Source organism: Piliocolobus tephrosceles, chromosome 10, assembly GCF_002776525.5.
Source record: "Piliocolobus tephrosceles isolate RC106 chromosome 10, ASM277652v3, whole genome shotgun sequence".
NCBI lineage: Eukaryota > Metazoa > Chordata > Mammalia > Primates > Cercopithecidae > Piliocolobus > Piliocolobus tephrosceles.
In genome coordinates, this window is record NC_045443.1 from 118,849,367 (window position 1) to 118,866,968 (window position 17,602).

A 17,602-nucleotide genomic window follows, 5' to 3' on the forward strand; every position below is an offset into this window, starting at 1 on the left:
CTAAACTTCCATTCCTGATGTGAAATGGCATACCCATGCACTTCTGCTAGTTCAGAGTCATCAGACGCTTCTAGGTGCTGCTGTCACAATTGCTTGGGACAGCCATAAAAATCACGTTCTACAAATCAAATTGAAAAATTTCAGTGTCCCTCAGTAGGTAACATTGTCAAACTCTAGAAATCATCCTTTTATCAACTATGTACATTACTTTTTCTCTGCATGCCACTAAGTCTACTTAGTTAATTATCTGTGTCTCTGTGAGCTCACTGAGCAATTTCACATGGAGGGAGAGAGTGGGATGATAGATAACAAAGAGTCAGAAGGGTGAGGGGGTGGGAGGCAAAGGATGATGGGGAATTGCTTAAATTCAATGTTCATTACTCTGGTAATGGATGCCCTAGAAGCCCCTACTTGATCACTGCACAATCTATGCCTGTAACAAAAGTACACATGTATCCCATCAACTTGTACAAATAAAAAGGAAACCTTTTTTTAAATGGTACTCGCACAAGGTACCTCCTGGGAGGATGATGGATGTTGGGAGCCGAAGACCTGACGGTCGTGACCAACTAACTCGGCATTCCACTGAAGGCTATATGATTAAACAGCAAGCTGTTTATCATGAATGCAGGATGTGGGCCAACTCACACTGGCACCTGCCTCCAGAAGGTATGGTGAGGGCAATCACTCCCTGGCACCGTGCTCCTTGAGGTTATCTACTGGCACATCTGGAGCCCGCTGTTCAAAGAAAGCAGTCATGCAGGCCTGCACTAAATCAAGCAGCTGATTGACAACCACCCCCTTCTCCCTATCTCCCTTACTCAACAAACACTAAGGGCTCTAGAAGCTCAGGGCCCTTGTTCACTAGAAGCAAAGAGCCCCCTGACCCCTTCTTCCAAATACACTCTTTTGTCTTTATTCCTCCATCTGTCGTCCTTTGTTCAGTTCAGCAAGGTCTGAGGCAGATGGATGCTGGCTCCAGGAAGGTTTCCTCCGAGTCTTGCATTCCCCTCTTGGACCCCAAGTGAGTGGATCCTGATCCTGAGGAGGATGAGCTGGTGGATGGCCCTGGAGTTCTGTGACCAGCAGAACCCTCGACAGGGTACTGGGAGGCCGTAGAATTGAGGTTTCTCTTCTCCACGCCCAGAGAGAAGCAAGGTTGCTAGGGTCAGATCCTGGCCCGAACTTGAAGCTAGGGGCAGCCCTGGGCCCCCAAGTTAGAATTAGAGGTTTCTGCTTGGGTGATTCTCCGGGGTGTGACTCAAAGGAGGGGAAACAGTGCCTCCAAAGAGGCAACTGTCTCCAGCACTGGGTCCCTAGGTCACCAAGGAGTTCCCCAGCTAGGGGAGCCCCACCTGTTCGAAACTTCCCCCATGGGGTGTGTGGTCCTCGGGCCCCTTTCCTTCCTGCTGTGCTGCTGAGTGACACAAAGTTGGAACTCAGATCTGGGGTCGCTTCTCTGCTCCCAGAGCCATGGGTGCTACTGAAACTGCCAGCCTCAAGGAGCTGGGCTTGTGCTGCCCAATGTGGAGCAGGGCTGCTCAGTGTGGGGCTGAACACTGTTCCCAGTGCTAGGAGCATAGGCAGCAGATGCAGAGCCAGAGGCAGTGGGGGAACCAGGGTGATAAAGGAGGTATGGTAAAGACCATCTGGGTGCTGGGGGGGCAGTGTCCAAGACAGAATTTGCAGATGACTGACCTCCAAAGCTGACTGTGTTGGGCTGCCCTGGCAGTTAGGCCCTACAGTAGAGGTTGAAGCTGGAGCTAGAGCTGAGCTACCAGATCTCTAAACCGGAAAGAGCAGTCAGAGGTGGGGGCTGCATGCTGCTGTCTGTCAAAGACTCCCAGTACTGGCTGAGTAGTGGCTGAATGGTTACCGGGAAATTTCAAGCTGGGCTGGAGCTGCAAGACTTCAGTTTAGGAGGCTTGTGGTGTCCTTGGTGGACGCCTTGCTGCCACTGGGGTACATCTGAAGGGCCTGGGCAGATGGGAAGAAGCTCCACCAGAGCCAACATGAGGCCTTGCAAGGAAAGGCTGGGAAGGGGAATTGGGGTCCATGAAAGTGATCTCAAAGTCAGGTGCTGGCAGTCAATGTATATTGCTCAGTGAGATAAGTCAGTCTGAAAAAGCTGCCTTCTCCATGACTCTTAGTTCATAATATTCTGAGAAAGAAAACTACAGGGACAGTAAATAGGACAGTTTTGTCTTAAAAATGGGAAACTGATCCAACTAGAATCACGATGACTGGATGTTCCACCACTTTTCCACAGTACCTTCCATTGATTGCTGTTCTGGATGAACTCCGTTGTGTGGCCAGTTGTGGATTTTTCCGACCCACTGTGTGGGGCCAGCAATAGATTGTGCTGATTCCTCAGTTGCTACTCAGATCCTGGAGGCAACCTCCTCCCAAAATGTGTTTCAAGAAAGACAATTGGTGACATGTCGCTGGCAGAATTCCATAGAGAAATTCTTACTAATTTATTCACAGTTCAAACTTCTGATCCTCTTTTTCACCATGTGCAGAACAAGTCACCTGAATCTGAGTTGGGCTCTAGAGCAAGACCTTGCAGTTTGGGTTGCACTGAAAACCCAGCAGACTGGTGTGTGGGCAAATACCTGCCTTTATATGTGGCAATAGAAAGAGGCAGCATATCCAAATGAACAAGAGCACAGTGCCTGGAGCCTCACTGGCTGGGTAGAAACCCCACTGAAGAGTTCTAGGTACTTGGGAATGTTATACAGAGTAAGGCAGCAGATCTCAGTGGCCAAAAGCACAGTGCCTGGAGTCTAAAGCTCTTGGTGGAAGCAGTTGGAAGACAGAGGAGCTTCCAGCAGAAGAGGTAAGTCCACGCCTCTGTGTTTTGTTTTTCTTTCTTAGATGTTTAGAAATGGGGGTTATGACCTAGGAAAATGAATGAAAGAAATTAGTAATTAATGAATTCAACAAAGGCTGTCTGAGGGCTGCCTCCATGTTGAAAAAGTCACCCTGGATCCCCTCACTCTAGGAATGGTGGCAGCCACTTTGTTATTCAGTTCCAAGGCTGCAAGGAGGATGTAATTTTTTTTTTTTTTTTTTTTTGGTGAGACAGGGTCTTACTCTGTTGCCCAGGTTGAAGTGACATGGTGTGATCTCTGCTCACTACTAATTTTTGCAGTTTTTGTAGAGATGGGGTCTTCCTATGTTGTCCAGGCTGATCTCAAACTCCTGGGCTCAAAGGATCCTCCTACCTCAGCCTCCCAAAGTACTGGGATTACACATGTGAGCTACCCTGCCTGGCTCCTAATTCATATGTTAATCTCTTGCTTGGGTTCCCCCAAAAGGTGGTGAAATTACCCCAGCTCAATGCATTTCACATGGCTGTTCCTGTGTCATGGGCTCAGGTGCACCTGCTGGCACAGCTGCTAGGTTACCAGAACGGACCCTTCCTCCACCTCAGCTCGGAGCATAGCGATGACTTGTGACTCTCTTTCCCAACAGAACTTCAAATTTCTGAAGACAAATGCTTGAGCATGAGTTTGTCAAAACAAACTCATGGTTTTGTTTGAGGGATGATAGCTGGAACACAATAACCTCTTGGCATGGAAAGGTTGTCACTTGTCGCAATGAACAGGCTTTCAACTCATGGAAATTCATTCCCTTGTTCACTTTCCCTCTGGCAGTGACTATGGCTGGACTCTTACAAGAAGCAAGCAGCTGTCCCGTCTGTGCAGCCTACCTAGAAAAACCAGTGTCCCTGGAGTGTGGATGCACCATCTGCCTCAAGTGCATCAATTCACTGCAGATGGAGCCCCATGGGCAGGAGCTATTTTACGATTGCTGTTCCACGGTGTCCAAGAAGAAAACCACGTCCAATCAGCAACTGAGGAGGTTGTTTTCTCACATGAAGGAACTGGAGCCCAAACTGAAGAAGATTTCTACAGATAAATCCAAGGATGTGGAAGTTCCACGGTAAGGAAATCTGTGTACCCTGTCCCCTTCCTACGACCAGGCCAAAAAAATCACTTGTGTATTGGCTTCCCATTCCTTATGGTGATTAGCTGCTGTCTGGCACCTAAAATTAACATGTTCCTCCAGCATCAGTCTCAGCCCTGATAATTTACAGAATCACCTGGTGATCCCCAAGAAAAATTATCGATGTCCAGGTCATGGCCCAGACAAGGGATTTCTTAAATCTTACTGTGCTCCAATTGCCTGGGGATCTTGTTAGAATGCAAACTCTGAACTGGGAGATCTCAGGATCGGTATCCTTTCATTGGGAACTTTGCTGAGTAGCAAAAACATAGAGCAACTGAATTTGAATTTCTTTCTAGCTGAGGTTCCCAGGACTCTGATGTTAAGATTGCCTTGATAATTCTAACATGCAGTGAATGTTGGCACCTATTGCACCAAGCAACCTCACCCCAGGGCTGGGAAGAGTTTGGAATCAAGCACCTGCGGTGTTTTTCATGTGTGAGGCGAGTTGCAGACTCTGGTCTCCTCATCTGTGCCCCATGGGCTTCAACAGTGGCCCTGGCTCCACAAAATACTATCAAGACTACGTAACTCTGGAGGGAAGGGACATTTAAATGAAGAGATTGCGGTCAGCCTGGGCAAAGAACTACACCTATAAATGGTAGTGGGCTCCTGTGATGTCCCGACATTGCTGGCTCCTGCACGGTATCTTCCCCGACACTCATGATCTCCACTCATCCACCTACCAACACCTGTCTCTCTATTGAAATATGGAGGACAGATTCACTCTGCCCACATTTTGTTTGGCGCCCCCTTCCTCCTCCTTTGTCCATTTCCACTCATTTCTTTCACTAATTTACCACTAAACATCAATCAATCCCCGATGTCTTATTGTAATCTATAAAATCCACATTGGTGATCATATTCATTTTTTTTCACTTGAAGGATAACATGTTCTGTAGATTTTTTTCCACAATGTTCTGGACAATGTGTTTTTTTTTTGTTTTTTTTTTGAGACGGAGTTTGCTCTGTCACCCAGGTAGGAGTGCAGTGGCGTGATCCAGGCTCATTGTAATCTCTGCCTCCTGGGTTCAAGTGATTCTCTTGCCTCATCCTCCTGAGTAGCTGGAATTATAGGTGTCCACTGCCATGCCCAGCTAATTTTTGTATTTTCAGTAGACACATGGTTTCACCAGGTTGACCAGCCTGCTCTGGAACTCCTGACCTCAGGTGATCCACCTGCCTCACCCTCAAAAAGTGCTGGGATTACAGGCATGAGCCACCGCAACTGGTGGCGTTTTTGTTTTTTGAGATGGAGTCTTGCTCTCTCACCTAGGCTGGAGGGCAGCAGCACGATTTCGGCTCACTGCAGTCTCTGCCTCCTGGGTTCAAGTGATTCTCATGCCTCAGCCTCCCAGGTAGCTAAGACTACAGGCGCCCACCACCACACCCAGCTAATTTTTGTATTTTTAGGAGAGTTTCACCATGTTGGCCAGGCTGGTCTTGAACTCCTGACCTCAAGTGACCTGACTGCCTTGGCCTCCCAAAGTGCTGGGATTAGAGGCATGAGCCCCCACGCATGGCCTGACAATTTTCTCTAGGCCAGATTATACTGCTTCCCTTCCTTTCTTCCTCCATGAACATTGGTGGCTTCAACTGTCAGCCACATACCCAATGCCTTAAATTATACACCTTTGTATTTGCTGCCCCTTTCCCCTACAGTCACTGATGGTTAACAACTTTCAAATACCTTTCTCTTGGCTTTTAAATTTACCATTGTTTTGCTTAAGGCCTCACCTCCCATGTAGGATGGAAACCATTCTTCCATCTAGGCCCCCTTCCTCCCCTTGGCCTTGGATTCTCTTAATGTCCAGGACTGGTACCTCTGTCATCACACCATCAGCTGCAGAGACAGCCCACCTGCTATCAAAACTGTGCATAATTTGTTTACAAACATGGAAAACAAAAAGCTGGAATTATGCTCTAGGGACTATTTAAATTGGAGCAATAAAATGTGGAAAGAGAAAAATTCATTTAATATTGGTCATTTGCATTGTCTTAATTATCATTTGTTCATGCATCAAACTGGTAGAAAGAGGGTCATGATGTCTGCCTTCACAGACCCTCCACTCTAAATGAAGAAAAGTCCAATGAAGCAAACACATGACAGAGAGTAAAACAAAAATTTCTACTGTGAATAAGAGGTATCACCAGCCAGGCATGGTGACTCATGCCTGTAATCCCAGCACCTTAGGAGGCTGAGGCCAGTGGGTCACCTGAGGTTGGGAGTTCGAGACCATCCTGGCCGACATGGTGAAACCTGTTCTCTACTAAAAACGCAAAAATTAGCCAAATGTGTGGCGCATGCCTGTAATCAGGAGGCTGAGGTGGGATAATTGCTTGAACCCCGGAGGCAGACGTTGCAGTGAGCCGAGATCATGCCACTGCACTCCAGCCTGAGTGACAGAGTGAAACTCTGTCTCAAAAAAAAAAAAAAAAAAAAAGTGTCAGGTATTTCCACCAAGCATACCTGAGAGAATTGGAACTATGAGGCAGGGAAGTTGCCTCATAAAAAGTTTTGAGTTCAGGATAAGCAGCAGAATTAAAGTAACTGAAGTCAAGAGATATTTGGGACTTTGAAGTAGATGGGAGACATGGGCTTGGCTTCTGTCCATTTGCTGAGCAGGTGATCTGTTTTTCTTTTCACAGCCGATGTGACCTTGGATGCCCACACGGCCAACAACTTCTCCCTCATTTCTGATGACTCAGGAGCATCCAATCTGGGCGCAGCACACCAAATCGGCAAGACCTTGCTAAGAGATTCCGTTTGTCCGTGTGTGTCCTGGGCTCCCCTTGCTTCACCTGTGGCCACCACTACTGGGAGGTGGACATGGGAACAGGCACGGAATGGGACCTGAGAGTCTGCAGAGAATCCATCCACTGAAAAGGGAAGATCCAACTGACCACAGAGCGTGGATTCTGGACTGTGCATTTGAGGGCTGGAGGCCGCCTCTCTGCCAGCATAGTGCCCCTGACCTTCTCTTCGTAGACCGCAAAGTACAGCAAGTGGGGAGTTGTCTGGATATAGGCATGCAGAATGTTTCCTTTTTTCGATGCTCAGGGTGGATCCCACGTCTATACATTCAGGAGAGTCTCTGCTGAAGAGCCCCTGAGCCCTTTTTTGGTTCCTTCAATTACACCTAACAGTGATCAGGGTGTCCTACCTGCCCTGTAATGAACCCAGCCACCGTGATGCTTCAGGCCATCCCGAGGCCAAATAAAACACTCGCTGCAAAGAAACAGTAATTTTCTGAATTACTTGGTGGTGTAGGAAGTTTCTGCTTGTCTGCACTATACGAAGTCATAGGAGAAAAATATGGGACATTTCATTATTATAATTAATGTAATTTGATTAGATTATAAATTGAGCCCTAAGTGTTATTGTCACCATCTCATTCAATCTTATGTTCTATGTCGTTTCCTATACAAACGTCCTATATTCTGGGATCCATTTCCAAATGCTTTCCCTTTTTATTTCTGTAAGTTCAAATTAATGTGTTATGGAAGTTACGAGTTAAACATTTGGATATCACCTAATGGATTATGTGATTTACTAAATGATACCAGTGCAACAGATTTTATTCCTAGTAAAAACGTGTGTGTGCATGTGTATTTGAACAGAGAACTGGAGAAATGCCTACCTCCTATTCAGAACCGAAAAGAAACGTTTTCACCACCATGTATCACTGCAGGTGACATTTTCTTGGATGTGTGTATCATCTACATTAACAAGGAGAATCACCCTCAGGGGCATGGACTGTTTTGTCTGAAGTGCTCTCCTGGTAATAACCTGACCCTGATTGGCTAAATCTTCCTCCTCCCTTTTCCCATGTGGAGTCCTCAGTGCCATGCTCCCCCCACCCCCCCAGCCACGCTGACATAGCCCTGCTCACTGCAGAGACGCATGCTGGGGGCCAAGCAATCCTGCTGTAATCCCAAGGCAGTTCCCCACAGGAAGGATCTGCTGAACCTAGTGCTTTTTTCAAGCGCTTCCTTTGCATATTCCAAAGCAATTCAAAATGGATTAGAGACGTCAATGTAAGACCTGAAATCATGAAACTACGAGAAGAAAACACAGGGGAAAAGCTTCCTGATGTTGGTCTGGGCAATGTTTTTCGATACAGCATCAAAAGCACAGACAATACACAGACAAGCGGGGTTGCGTCCATCTAAAAAGCTTCTGCACGACAGAGGAAAACGACATTCAAGCGGCCTACAGACTACGAGAAGGTATTTGCAAACTGCACAACTCAATGAGGCTGCAATATCCAGAATATATACGGAACTCACGCAACACAGTAGTCAAAAACAAATCACCTGATTCAACATGGGCAAAGCACCTAACCAGGTATTTATCAAAAGACGTATAAATGCCCAACGGGTGTAAGAAAAAGTGCTAAACAGCACTAATCATTTAGGAAATGCAAATCAAAAATCAAAACCTCAATGAGACATCACCTCATACCTGTTAAAATGGCTATCATCCAAAAGAAGATAAGTGTTCTGTCCGTAATTGGTGGGTTCTCGGTCTTAGTAACTTCAAGAAATTAAACCACGGACCCTTGCAGTAAAACTGTCACAATTCTTAAAGATGGTGAGTCTGGAGTTCTTTCAGATGTTTCCGCAGTTTTTTCGTTCTACCAGATTCGCGGTCTCACTGTTTTCAGAGGCAACGCTGCAAACCTTCCTGAAGACTGTTACAGCACACAAAGGCAGTGCTGACCCAAACACTGAACAACAATATTCCACAAAACCACCACACTACAAATAAAAAACCCAACCATGTTGCCAGCAGTTTGCGCCCGCAGCCTGCTTTTATTCCCTTATCTGGCCCCACCCACGTCCTGCTGATTGGTCCATTTTGCAGAGAGCTGATTGGTCCATTTTACAGAAAGCTGATTGGTCCATTTCACAGAGAGCTGATTGGTCCATTTCACAGAGAGTTGATTGGACCATTTTTGACAGGGTGCTGATTGGTGCGTTTATAATCCCTGAGCTAGACACAGAGTGCTGATTGGTGCATTTACAATCCCCTAGCTAGACATAAAAGTTCTCCAAATCCCCACTAGACTCGGGAGCCTAGCTAGTGCCACCCAGTGGTTCTCGCTAGGGCGGGAGGCGGAGTTGCTTGCCACTGCTGCGCCATGCACTGCACTCGTACTCCTCAGGTCCTGGTGGTTGATGGGACCGGGCGCAGCGAAGCAGGGGGCGGCGCTCGTCGGGGCGGCTTGGGCCGCGCGGGAGCCCACGTTGGGGCATGGCGGGCTGCAGGTCTCGAGCCCTGCCCCGCGGGGAGGCAGTTGAGGCCTGGTGAGAACTCAAGCGCAGCACCGGCGGGCCGGCACTGCTGGGGGACCCAGTGCACCCTCTGCAGCTGCTGGCGTTGGTGCTAAGCCCCTCACTGCCCAGGGCCGGCAGCGCCGGCAGGCTGCTCCGAGTGCAGGGCCCGCCGAGCCCAGGCCCACCCGGAACTCGCGCTGGCCCGCTAGAGCCGCGCAGCCCCGGTTCCCGCCCGCGCTTTTCCGTCCACACCTCCCCGCAAGCAGAGGGAGCCGGCTCTGGCTTCCGCCAGCCCGGAGACGGGCTCCCACAGTGCCCTGGCAGGCTGAAGGGCTCCTAAAGCGCCGCCAGAGTGGACGCCGAGGCCGAGGAGGCTCCTAGAGCTAGGGCTGCTAGCATGTTGTCACCTCTCATTATTGAGGATGTGGGGGAAAGGGAATGCTGTACACTGCTAGTAAAAATGTAAATTTGTACAGCCGTTATGGAAGATAACGTCCATCCACAGATGAATGGATGAGGGAAACGTGTCTACACAACGGGATATTATTCAGCTCCAAAAAAGAAGGAAATCCTGTCATTTCCCACAGCCTGGATGAACCTGTTGTGCTAAGTGAGATAAGCAAGCACAGAAAGACTAATACTACATGATCTTGGCCTGGTGCCGTGGCTCACCCTTGTAATCCCAACACTTAGGGAGGCTGAGGCAGGTGGATCACCTGAGGTCAGGAGTTTGAGACCAGCATGGCCAATACAGTGAAACTCCATCTCTATTAAAAATACAAAAATAGATTGTGGTGGTGCACGCCTGTAGTTCCAGCTACTTGGGAGGCTGAGGCAGAATTGCTTGAACTCAAGAGGCAGAGGTTGCAGTGAACCAAGATGGCACCACTGCACTCCAGCCTGGGAGACACAGCAAGACTCTATCTCAGGAAAAATAAATAAATACTGCATGATCTCACTTATATCTGGAATCTAAAATAATCAAACTCATAGAAGCAGAAAATAGAACAGTGGTTGCCAGAGATTAAGGGTGGTAAAAAATGGGGTGTTTAATGGGTATAAAGTTTCAGTTATACAAGATGAGTAAGTTCTGATGATGTAAATGTACAGCGTGTAACAACACTCCATTGTATACCTGAAATTTCTTGAGAGTAGATCTTAACATCCTTAACCACCCCACCTCCAAAAAAGAAAGAAAGCGGTAACAATATAAGATGATGGGTGTGTTAGTTTGCCGTGATCATTTCACAATGTGTGTTAAAACATCTGGGTGCCCACTTTAAATATATACAATGTTTACTTTTCAAGCATACTCAGATAAAGCTGGGGGAAAACAAACAGTCTTTCTGGGGCCATTTTTTGCAGACCCCTGAGTTAGGGCATGCTGTGATGGCTAGATCAGTTTCACTTCAGCATGGTAAGAGGCACGTGACAAAAACTGGCATGAAAGGAGCTGTTGGAACGAAGGGGCAGGAGAGGACTGACCTATAGGATCAGCCAGAAGACAGACGGGCATTCCAGGAAGAGAGTAAATTCCGGAGGAAATAAAGGATTTTCGTTTTAAGGGGTTGGGAGGCAAGAGAGAAGGCCGAGAGGGTTTGTGTGTCTGAAATGGGGTCGCTAGGTGAGAAAAAGTGTGAGACAAAGTGCAAGGCTGGAAACGCGTGCACATGTGCAGGAGGCGGGAATCTACCGCACCGAATGTGCATATTTGCATGTACGGTGGGGGCATCTGCGGCTGTGGGTAGAGAGAAAATTCTGGAGCATACATCTGAGAGAGGTGGTGTGGGTGGGAGTGGGAGGATGTGTAAGAGAGAGCGTGGGTTGTGACAGGTGAGGGGCTCATGTGTGCAACTGTGCGTTCTGCGAGAGTGAGGAGGTCTCAGATTGAGGAATTGCGTTCAGTGTTCAGGGCGGAGTCCCCACGCAAGAGCCTGGGGAGTCAACCAGAAAGACCTGCACGTAGGGCGGGCCCAGCGACCTCGGGCGCCGCCTGCTGATTTACAGACGCCACTACCTGAGAAAGGCCCCTTCAGTCCCCTCATTGCGCAGCTGCGGACCCTAAACGGAGCCACAACCGTCCTGCCAACCCACGACAGCAGAAAAGCCCTGTGGGAGGGCGTGTGTTCACTTCTGCTCCTCTGGGCAAAGATGGCCAGGTCAGAAACACCCACCCGACCCTCCCACCACCCTGAGACAGCCCCACCTGCACAGCTCAGAGCAGGACCGCTGACCTTCTGGCTCTCCGGTCATATTTGCTATTGAAGACCAGAATAAAGTATATTTATCAGGATTGAGTACATGGGTCATGAATGAATAAATTCATTCTCCTTACATGTCGGTTCCTATTGAGAAATATGGTGGCTAGAATTTATTTCCTCCGGAAAGAGGAATAAATGTGGAGCCCCTGGGTTTGGTGCTGTTTGTTATGCATTTCTCTGATGTTGTAAGAAAAGAAAGAGAGATTCAGAAGAAATACCACATTTCGGCCCTGAACTTATGTAGCTTGCTGCCGCCCTAGGTGATTTACTTAGATTGGCTTCTGCATTTTGACAAATGAGGAAATTGGGAGAATTAAAGCCTCTGGTTTTAAAGCACCTGGGTCTACAGGTGTCCGCCACCACCCCAGGCTAATTTTTTTGCATTTTTAGTAGAGATGGAGTTTCACCGTGTTGGCCAGGCTGGTCTCAAACTCCTGACCTCAAATAACCCACCCACCTCAGCCTTCCAAAGTGCTGGGATCACAGGTGTGAGCCACCGTGCCCAGCCCAGATCTATGACGTTTTATTTTTGTTTTTATCTGTTTCTTTGAAAAGAAATGGAGTGAAGATGCAGAGACATGAAATAAATTATTTAAACACATTATTATTATTATTATTTTTGAGTCAGAATTTCGCTCTTGTTGCCCAGGCTGGAGTGCAATGGCACAATCTCAACTCACTGCAACCTCCACCTCGTGGGTTCAAGTTATTCTCTTGCCTCCCCCTCCCCCTCCCAAGTAGCTGGGATTACAGGCATGCACCACCCTGTCGGGCTTTTTTTTTTTTTAGTTGAGATGGGTTTCTCCATGTTGGTCAGGCTGGTCTCAAACGCCCAACCTCAGGTGATCCACCCACCTCAGCCTCCCAGAGTGCTGGGATTACAGGTGTGAGCCACCGCGCCCTGCCTTAAACACATGATTAAATCAGTAAAATGAAGGGCCTGACAAATAAATGACCACTGAGCTAGGATGTAGAAGACCAAGGCCTGGAAGAAGGGGATCCGCCTCTTCTGTCTCTGGTGAGCTAGGATCTTCCCTGCAGGCACATCCTACTCTGTCCTTCAGGCTGGCTCTCCATGCCCTCAGGGGCCTTAGTCCAAACATCTGGAAAAAGGTGCTATGAAAGGACCTCTAACAAAGTGTTTTTCACCATGTTCAGTTAAAGAGTTGCATGTTTTTCTGTTTTTCCTAATGAGAACACAGGACTTGAGAACTAATCAGGTGTCTTTGCTTTAATTTGAAATGATCAGAATAATCTGAAAAAAACAGAACTATTGCCCAGGAAATGAGAGAGAACTGAACTCAGTCACTTAAATATATAATCAAATCCCTTCCCCAGCCTTCCCGCATGTGTGCTGGTTTTTTCATTCTCACTCTTCAAACTGATCACCTATAAATCATCTAAAACCACAACGAAATGCTTTTGAAAACTTTTTAAAAAGAAGTGCATCTCATTTTATGTAAGTTGTGATATAAGAAAAAGAGTAAGATTATAAAAATATTTTTTACTTTTGATATGGTGACTTGCAAAGGTTAAAAAAAAAAATAGGACTTTGAATGGTCAACTCATTGTCTGGGAAGAGGTTTTGGATTTATTTACCAAGCTTCTAAACATGAATCTTCCTAATCATGGAGAAAAAGCCCTTTCAAAGCAGTTGTTGTAGGCCCGGTGCTGTGGCTCAGGCCTGTAATCCCAACACTCCGGGAGGCTGAGGCAGGTGGATCACCTGAGGTCAGGAGTTTGAGACCAGCATGGCCAACATGGTGAAACTCCATCTCTATTAAAAATACAAAAATAGATTGTGGTGGTGCATGCCTGTAGTCCCAACTACTCAGGAGGCTGAGGCAGGAGAATCACTTGAATCCAGGAGGTGGAGGTCGCGGTGAGCCAAGATTGTGCCATTGCACTCCAGCCTGGGCAACAAGAGTGAAACTACATCTCAAATAATAATAATAATAACAATTTGAAAGGTTGGTGCAAAATAGATAGTACACCCTGGAAGAGAGAATTTTGTTGCTCATAAGGGCAAGACAGCAAAAACTGGCACTAGGAAGACTGCCTTTATGAGAGTCTTACAAGATTATTCATAAAGGGTTAGAAAAGGTGTTGCTAGTAAGCATCTTCTGGGTGGTCCTCTGGCCCATGCACAGTAGCTGTACATGCTTGTTCATACATTGCATATCTCATTTGCATTTTAATCTCCACCCAGGGGTGGTTTTTTTTTACTATTAGAATGAGCAAAGGGTCAGTTTGAGGACAGGTAAAATCAAACTGTGCATGCTCTCTAGAGGGGAAAGTCCCTACTGAAGATAGCTTTGCTTGAATGAGCTCAATTACAATGCAAATACTGAGGCTTAATGTGTTCACTGTATAGTCACCACAGTTACTACATCCTGAGAACATAGTTACTTCTTTGACTACCTATCCTGCTTCATGATCAAGTGGGATTCATCCCAGGAATGCAAGGATGGTTCAACACATGCAGATCAATAAACATGATACATCACATAAACAGAAGCAAAAACAAAAACAATATGATTATTTCAATAAATGCTGGAAAATAATTTGGTAAAGTTTAGCATATTAAAAACCCTCATCAAAATGGATATAGAAATAACATAGCTCAAAAAAAAAGTGGAGGCCATGTATAACAAACCCATAGCTAACATTGTACTGAAAGAGGAAAAATGGAAGGCCTTTCCTCTAAGGACTGGAATAAGACAAGGATGCTCACTTTCACCACTATTATTCAACATAATACTAGAAGTCCTGGCCAGAGCAATTAGGCAAGAACAAGAAATAAAGGGCATCCAAATTTGAAAGGAAGAAGTCAAATAAGCCTTGTTCACAGATGACATATCTTATACCTGAAAAAATCTAAAAACTCTACCAAAAAACTGTTAGAACTGATCAACAAATTTAGTAAAGTTGCAGAATACAAAATCAACATACAAAAATCAGTAGCATTTCTATTTTTTTTTTAGACAAAGTCTCACTGTGTTGCCCAGGCTGGAGTGCAGTGGCACGAACATGGCTCACTGCAGCCTTGATCTCTTGGACGTAAGCGATCCTCTTACTTCAGCCTCCCAAGTAGCTGGGACCACAGGTGCACACCATCATACCTGGCTGAATATTTTAAAAATTTTGTAGAGATAAGATGGGGTCTCACCATGTTGCCCAGGCTAGTACCAGTTCTATACACCAACAAAGAACATTCTGAAAAAGAAATCAAGAAAGAAAGCTCATTTACAATAGCACCAAAATAAAAATAAAACAGGAATAAATTTACCAAGAAGTGAAAGAGCTCTACAAGGAAAACTATAAAACACTAATGAAAGAAATTAATGAGGACACAAAAAGTGGAACGATATTACATGTTATGTTCATGGATTGCAAGGATTTTATTGTTAAAATTACAATACTACCCAAAGCAATTTACAGATTCAATGCAATCCCTATCAAAACCAATGACATTCTTCACAGAAAAAGAAAAAAACATATAAAATTTATGTGGAATCACAGAAGACCTCAAATAACCAAAGCAATCCTGAGCAAAAAGAACAAAACTGGATGCATCACACTATCAGACTTCAAAATATACTACACAGCTATAGTAACCGAAACAGCATGATACTGGCATAAAAACAGACCACATAGATGAATAGTACGGTATAGGGAATCCTGATATAAATCCATGAATATGAATTTACAACTAATTTTTTTTTTTTTTTTTTTTGAGACGGAGTGTTCTTGCTCTGTCACCCAGGCTGGAGTGCAGTGGCACAATCTCAGCTCACTGAAACCTCCACCTCCCAAGTTCAAGCAATTCTCCTGCCTCAGCCTCTGGGACTACAGGCATGTGCCATCATGCCCGGCTAATTTTTGTATTTTTAGTAGAGATGGGGTTTCATCATGTCCTGACCTCAGGTGATCCACTCACCTCAGACTCCCAAAGTGCTGGGATTACAGGCATGAGCCACTGCGCCCAGCCTTACAACTAACTCATCTTTGACGAAGGTTCCAAGAACATACACTGGGAAAAGGTCAGTCTCTTCACTAAATGGTGCTGGGGAAACTGGATAAGTATATGCAGAAGAATGAAACTAAACTATTTCTTGCCTCTCACCACACACAACAATCAAATCAAAATGGAATAAAGACTTAAAACTTTCTAGAGGCAGAATCTTGCTCTGTCACCCAGGCTGGAGTGCAGGGGCATTATCCTGGCTCATTGCAGCCTTGACCTTCCCAGGCTCCAGTGACCTTCCTGCCTCAGCCCCCCGAGTAGCTGGGACTGTACAGACACACACCACCATGCCCAGCTAATTTTTGTATTTTTTGTAGAGAGAGGGTTTTGCCATGTTGCCTAGGCTGTTCTCAAACTCGTGAACTCAAGCAATCCTCCGGCTCGGCCTCCCAAAGTTCTGGGATTACAGACCTGCACCGCCATGCCCAGCAAGACTTAAATCTAAGACCTGAAACTATGAAACTACTGGAAGAAAACATTTGGAAAATGTTCCAGGACATTGCTCTAGGGAAAGATTTTTTGTGTAGGACCTCAAAAGCACAGGCAACCAAAGCAAAAATAGACAGTTGGAATTACGTCAAGTGAAAAAATAAGGGAAACAACGAAGTGAAGACACTGATGCAGGGCAGTTGAACCCCAAAATTAGCCCGGGAGGGTTCTTGGCTTTGCCCAGGAAATAATTCAAGGGCGAGCTGGTGGTGTTAGGCAGCAACTTTCATTGAAGCAGCCGTGTACAGCAGCAACAGAGGTACTGCCCCCTGTTCAGCAGGGCCACCCCATAGGCAGTGTGCCCAGGGTAGCAGCTCAGGGGCAGTTCTGCAGTCCTATTTATACCTACTTTTAATTATATGCAAATTAAGAGGTGAATTATGCAGAAATTTCTAGAAAAAGGGTAGTAACTTCCAGGTCGTTGAGTTGTTGCCATGGAAGGGGGCAGTAACTTTCAGATATTGCCATGGCAACGGTAAACTGACATGGCACAATGGTGGCCATGTCTTACGGAGAGGTGCTTTTGCCTCTTCCTGTTTTAGCTAGTCCTCAATCTGGTCTGATGTCTGTCTGAGCCCTGCCACTGGCATCAAGTCCCACCTCCTACTTCAAGACAACCCATTGGATAGGAGAAAATATTTGCAAACCATCTCAAAAGGGATTGATAACCAGAATATATAAGGAGCTCAAACAACTCAATAGCAAAAAAAAAATCCAATTTAAAAATGGGCAAATGATCTGATCAGATATTTCTCAAAAGCAGACATTAAAATGGCCAGCGTGGCTGGGTGTCAGTGGCTCATGCCTGTAATCCCAGCACACTGGGAGGCCAAGGTGGAAGAATCACTTGAGGCCAGCAGTTCAGGACAAGTTTGGACAACACAATGTAATTCTGTTTCTATAAAACATAAAAAATTACCTGGGCATGGTGGCATGTGCCTGTAGCCCCAACTACTCAGGAGGGTGAAGCAGGAGGCTTGCTTTATCCCAGGATAAAGAAGATGTCACATATAAACATTCAGCCATACAAAAGAATGACATCTTGTCATATGCAGCAACATGGATGGACCTGGAGACCATTATGTGAAGAGAAACAAGCCCAGCATAGAAAGACAAATATCACATGTCCTTACTCATCTGTGGGAGCTAAATAAGCAGATCTCATGAAGATGGAGAGTGGATTGATGGTTACCAGAAGTCAGCAAAGGGAAGAGGGAAAGGGAGATACAAGGGGGAAAAAGAATATATATAACTGTATTTATTACCATCAATTTTCACTTAAAAATGGTAAAGATGGCCAGGCGCAGCGGCTCATACCTATAATCTCAGCATTCTGGGAGGCCAAGGTGGGAGGATTGCTTGAGCCCAGAGTGCAAGGTTACAGTGGCCTATGATCAAGCCACTGCACCCCAGCCTGGGTGACAGAGTGAGATCCTGTTTCAAGAAGAAAAAAAAAAAAGGTAAAGCCAGGCACAGTGGCTCATGCCTGTAATCCTAGCACTTTGGGAGGCCGAGATGGGCAGATCACCTGAGG

General features: G+C 46.1%; 1 pseudogene; it reads left to right on the top strand.

Moving 5' to 3' along the window:
• Nucleotides 1-2,796: 2,796 nt before the first annotated feature.
• On the top strand, nt 2,797-7,889 carry LOC111544938 (annotated as a pseudogene).
• Nucleotides 7,890-17,602: the final 9,713 nt, after the last annotated feature.